This window comes from Sesamum indicum, linkage group LG3 (assembly GCF_026168435.1).
Source record: "Sesamum indicum cultivar Baizhima isolate 11 linkage group LG3, ASM2616843v1, whole genome shotgun sequence".
NCBI classification, from domain to species: domain Eukaryota; kingdom Viridiplantae; phylum Streptophyta; class Magnoliopsida; order Lamiales; family Pedaliaceae; genus Sesamum; species Sesamum indicum.
Genome location: NC_142659.1, coordinates 29,812,362 through 29,818,463, shown reverse-complemented (window position 1 = coordinate 29,818,463; position 6,102 = coordinate 29,812,362). Strand labels below are relative to the sequence as shown.

The 6,102-nt window shown below is 33.6% G+C and overlaps 1 long non-coding RNA gene across 4 annotated transcripts; it reads left to right on the top strand.

Annotated features, from left to right (window-relative positions):
* The first annotated feature begins 358 nt into the window (after positions 1 to 358).
* Positions 359 to 5,892, top strand: LOC148788874 (uncharacterized). 4 transcript variants are annotated; one of them, XR_016064406.1, is made up of 8 exons: positions 359 to 455; positions 690 to 810; positions 915 to 985; positions 1,063 to 1,157; positions 1,648 to 1,779; positions 2,406 to 2,561; positions 2,876 to 2,983; positions 5,679 to 5,892. It is a non-coding gene; the product is annotated as an uncharacterized LOC148788874 (long non-coding RNA). The 4 variants fall into 4 exon arrangements; XR_016064405.1 differs by having other exon boundaries at positions 919 to 985; positions 5,663 to 5,891; XR_016064403.1 differs by having other exon boundaries at positions 5,663 to 5,891.
* The last annotated feature ends 210 nt before the right edge of the window (positions 5,893 to 6,102 follow it).

Genomic DNA, 6,102 nt, shown 5'->3' with positions numbered 1-6,102 from the left:
AATTAAGCGTGTCAAAATATTATTTGCCTATTTAGTTAGATACATCATTCATCTTCTAAGTAGTTTAGAGGAATTAGAAGTACTATATATATATATATATTGTTAGAGTTAAATATTATAGTTAATTCCTTATGTTTCATTTAGAATCATTTTAGTTTTTCAAGTTCATTTCTTGACGTTAGCATCTCTAAACTTTAACTTTGTCTCAAATTGATCATTCTGATCAAATTATAATTTGGGATAAAATGATGAGTTTAAATTTTTTTTTCTCACATTAGTCCCTAAATTTGTAAGTTGTCAACGTGGAGTTTAATGGAGAGTTTCTCGGCCCGGCCCGTGAAAGTACAATAGGGTGTATTTAGATATTTAACGGGCAAATTTTGTTACCGTTTTGAAACTCACAACACACCCTTCATCCTCCTCCAGCCCCCAGCCTCGGTTTTCTTCTTCTTCAGGTAGGTACTTCTTGTAAGTCATCAACTCAAAACAAGTGAGTTTTATTTAAGTTTCTTGATTTAGGGTTCTTGCATTGTGAAATTAAATGTATCTTGGTTCAATAAATTTGTCTGCCCGACGGAAAACTTTCTTGAAGATCACCGAATTCTTGAATTACACTGTTTTACTCTTTTTTTTTTTTTTTCCCTGTACTTTTTTTGACTATATATCTTCCTTGCGTGCCCTAAATGTAGGGAATTCTTGTACTCTCTTTTGTTTGGATGAAGAATGGGAAGGAGTTTCTTTTAACTGACACTGTTGGCTTCATCCAGAAGTTACCAACAAGACTCATATGAACATTTCTCCTATGTCATGGTCATTCCCCGTTATTTCTGATTGTGTTTTGTTATGTTCAGTGAATTAAATCTTGGCTGTTTTATTTAATTGATGTTTCTTTCAACCAATCATTTTTCTTCTAGGTAGCTGCTTGTAGGGCAACTCTGCAAGAGATATATGAGTCATCACTTCTAGTACATGTGGTGGATATTAGGTATGATTGACCCTTTGAAGAGTAGACTGCAAATCTCAACTATACAGCTCCTAATTACATTGTTCAATTTGGATCAGCCATCCACTGGCAGAGCAACAGATTTACGCTGTGGAAAAAGTTCTTGCAGAACTTGATACATCATCAATCCCCTAAATTAATTATGTGGAACAAGGTAGTAGGATTTATTTGTCATTTGTTCTTAAATATGCACAATCATTCTTATGTTCTGTTTATAGTTTCTGATTTTCCTATCTGATAACTCGTCAACAATATCGCCGACCCAATAAGATAGTGTGAAAACTCAAGATTGCACTACACAATGATACCACCGTGGTTGAGGATAAGGCATTCAGATTAACTCTCATCCACTTTATTGAGTGTGGGTTGCCTTATATATGTTTCTCTCTAATATATGAACGTGACTTATTGATACATACCCTTGGTAGTAATTGATTTCTTACACGACATTAGACTGACATTAACACAGTGTGCTAACCTAGTGCGGTTGTCACTGACTGAATATGCTTGGTTTTGTTCTTAATTCTCAACTTATTGATGGTTTAGATTTATAACAAACTTCCCTTCAAAATACGAGAGGTTTGACTGGTTGCAATGGAGTGTAAGAGCATCACTTCTTGACTGGTTAATGCATATCTCTACAGGTCGCTAATGCAAAGGATCCGGAAAAGATCAAGTCTGAAGCTAAGAAAAAAAGTGGATGCCATATGCATCTCAGCTTTAACTGGTGAAGGGTTAGATGATTTCTCTGTAATGCAGTCCAGGAAGAACTAAAGGTACTTCTCCATGGCTATCTTGCATAATTACAAATTGGTTTCTGATCTTCTTTTCTCCGTCCTCTTTTATATGGGACATATCTACCAGTAGATTGAATGTTCTTATGTGATCCTTGACTTTTTCCTTCAACGGGATATGATGGTGTGGGTGGAAGCTCTGATTCCCTTTGATAAAGGGGAACTCCTATGCAAATTTATCAGGTATTTTCTCTCGGAGGTAATAGGAACAAGGACATGCTAGACTGATTCATAATAAGGAAGCAAGTTTTTGCTTTAGAAAATTGTGAATTTGGGTTGAAGAAAGAGAAAAAGAACCTAGAATTTCGCATCATATGTTGGTCCGATTTTGTGCAATTGTAATAATGCAATATAAAGGGTATAGCGGTCGTAGGTTGTCTTCTGCCCATGCTTGAGTCAGTGTCAAATTCACCATAATTTTGACAATGCGATGATAAAGGTTGTAGCATTCTGAGGTGTACTTATGTCCGTGTTTGACTCAATATCCAATTTTTTCTGTTGTTAAACAAAATATAATCTCAGAAACTTCAATGTTTGACAATCATTCGATAGGAATACATCAAAGGATGGAGCTTTGGTTAGAGCTCATGTTCCACTCCGCTTTGCAGGGCTTCTCACTCCAATGAGACAAACTTGAGTGTCATAGCTGTTTTCAGGGCTTCTTCCAAGTTGTTCAAAAAGGTTTGAGCGTTTGAAGAAGGCACGATTTTTGCTGGCCTTGCTGTGATTGATGCTTACAGCTACAGAGACAAGTGGCCATGAATGTATGCATTTTCTGTTCTTTTAATATGAATGTGACTGTAGCAATAATATGAATGTATGCATTTTCTGTTTTAGAAAGTTCTTTGCTGGAAGTTATATAATCTAAACGCATGCAAAAATGCAACGGAAATGATTTTCTTTTTTTTTTCTTTTCGGAAAAGATTATTTTCATTGATGTAAAAGGATTATATGTACACTTACAAGCTTTTCACAAAAGTTTTCTTTAGAAATGATTTTGTATCTACGTGAGAGGTTTGTCTAGTGATATCTTTTGAAGTTTTCTGAAAATTCTGTCAATGATTCTTGGTTCTCGTAGGACTTTGGTGCCGAAACTTTTTGGCTCCACTTGTTAACATATGGAGCTATATGAGCAAGATGCTGATGTTCTCAATTACACAATCCAGAGTAAAACTACTGCTTGAAGGTAATGGAAAACCATGTATATCTTCATTTTGATTAGTGACTCTTCGTCTACTTGAGGAGCAGAAAGTAACATTATGTTTGCTGATCAATTTGCCCACTTCATCTCTTAATGCATATATGTGATCCACTGCTAGCTGACCGCCATCCTTCCACTCTCTCTTACTCTTATTTGAACTTGAGTTTAAGTATCTTAATATTCTCTTGGGACTGTGATGGAACTTCTTTATATGTGATCCGCTGAAAGCTCAGTGCCACCATCCATCTCTTACTCTTAATTTAACTCGACTTTTAGTATCTTAATATTCTCTTGGGACTGTGATGAAACTTCCTAAACCAATTAATGGACCAGCAGAATATTTTCTCTCAAGTGCCATCTAGAAAGGTATATTCTTGGTTATGCAGTATCTGTTTTTATGCTTCAAATTAGAGCATGCCGCAGTGACATTTGTGTTGTTTTCTTTTGTGCCTTACTTCATTATTATGTATTAATGCAAAGGATAGATGTCATACGATTTATAGTCTCTTATAGAAGTGTTGTTACTGGTAATTTAGGAGGAATTCTTTCATTTGCAAGTTTTGTTGTTGATATATCATTTTTCAGTAATACTTGTAACATGCGTTTATTTGATTCTACAAGTGAAGCATGTCACTTGGTATATGTGATTCATACTTGTCCTTTACAAGAGCGAGGGCTAGAGTTTGAATTTGGTTTGCTAATTTCGTGCAAAGTAGATAACCTCATATCGATAAGGATTGTGTGGGAATCAAAAGTTTAAGTAGGATTTAAATGCTCAATTAAAACATATGTTGGCTGCTAATGTGTGTTTTTTGATGATATTTTAGAACCTAATGGTAGCCTACCTATCTTCATATTCGTCTCTTCTAGTTTCTAACGCAAAAGTAACCAATGCCCCTATTAATTCTTCGTTGTCAATTTTTTTTCCATATTTTGAAATCAAGAAGGTTGAACCATTGAGTTTTACACTTTGTATAATTCAAATACAATTTTACTGCTCCGATTTCTTTGAAAAGCCGCGTAATCACCATTCTGGTTTGGAAAGAAAAGAATTGTGGGTTTTGGGGCTGCTCAAAATGTGAAGGATGCAAGGGTAGAGTTGAGACCTAAATTGGAGAATAAACCCTCCTCTGTTTTTGTAAATTTGTTCTTGGTTCGTTTGTTGTGTTGGGTTTTCTCTTCATGCGCTTGCCTTAAAATTTTTTGTTTTTGATACATTTGGCATTCTTGTATGGATTTACAAACTCCATGTTGGTTCATGTTATTATCCTCTTAGTTTTGCAGGTGTATCATAGAAACATGTGTTGAAAAATCTATTTCATACAATCTTGAATTATTTTATTTGTGAACTTTGAAAATTAAATGCTATGCTAAAATGCGAAACGGTTGTCTAGATGCCAATTTAAAATTTGCTTTTCAAAAGGACTTGGTAAATCTTTTCTGAGTATTATATAATTTCATGAGTTGATAAATAATTTTTGAGGAACAAAGAGTTTTGGTAACATATACAGTGTTTGAAGAACTTTTTTAATTTTTATTTCTAAATAATAATACTGGAAATTAGTTTTCCTCTTTCACTTAAAGATTTGTTTTCCTTGTCAAATTCATGTTCTAAAAATCAATTTTTATCTTTTACTCAAATATTTGTTTTTCTTGTCAAGTGTTTTGTAATAAACTCATGTTTTCGCGATTAGCTTGAAGTACACTTGCAAATATTGAAGACAAATTAACAAAATATTTTGATTAGCAATAGATGAATTCATTTAATTGTTTTTGAATGAATGCACGAAAAGTCATATGTTTTGGACTTTGTGGAATTTGTTATTGAATTTTATTTTCATAAAAGTGATTGAAACTGTTTTTGAAGTTTTTTGGAACATTTTTAAGAAGCATTCAGTTTACTATTTCTAGTCAAATTGCATTCAACGCCATATTTATTCATATTTTCAAAAAACTACATCATTAACTTTTCTTTTGATAAATGATTATTGTGCTGAAACTTGACAAAATGTGTTGAAAATCCTTTTAAGATATTTTTACCAATAATTTAAAAACGAATAATGAGATTGGCATCTAGAACTGTAACGCAATTTAGTATACGACATTTTATTTTTGAAGTTCACAAATCAACTAATTTGTGATTGTGTGCTATGGAATTTCCAACCATGCTTAGATACACCTCCAAAGTTAAGACGATGAGGATATGAACGAATATGGTGTTTCTGTAAAATTTATACAAGAGTTTTAAATGTATCATAAACAAAAAGTTTTAATAAAGCGACATGGGAACAAAACCTAACATAATGAAGAAATCGAGAATAAACCAAAAATAAACGGTGGAGGGTTACTTCTCATTAAGGCCTCAACTCCAAACTGTCTTGCGCCCGTCATATTTAAAGCGGCCTTAAAATTCGTAATTCTATTGCTTCCAACTTAGAATGTTGAGAACGTGAGGGTTTCATAGAAATCAGACACTTTTGGGTTTGAATTATACAAAGGAAATTGCAATGGTTTCAACTTTACTTGATTCCTAAATATGGGAAAAGTTGATAAAGAAGATGTAAGTTGTTATTGCATGTCATTATGTTGCGTGTTTTTCACTTTAATTGTTAATTCTGTACATGTTTTCTTGTTTGTGTTTTTTTTTTTTTTTCATTCTAACAGCTTAATGTTGGTGAAGATGATCTTGCACCAGCTCTCATGTCAACTCGGGTTCAAGTACCTCGGAGTAGGAGCCCTCTTGCACCAGCAACCATCTATGTAAAAAGTCTATTGTAAATAAGAATTAAGTGTGTTCGGTAGTACTTTTGCCTTCTTTGTAGTATGTGGAAAATTGTTGCTTTGCCCAACAAGGTCCGGCTTATTCTTAGCTAGAGAAATAAAAGTTTTGATTCAAAACCAATTTCTAGTTGTATAATTATTACTTGATTAGCTCCCAAAGCACATCAAAATCAGCTCAACTCAACAATATAGCAAATTGGTACATCACTGAAACTCAAATTCATTGTTTTCGAAAATATTTTTGTTCTGTACTTCTACCACTACTCTGCTTACAATTGGAACATCTTTGAACTCTTCACCATACGAAAGAAACACTGCCAACC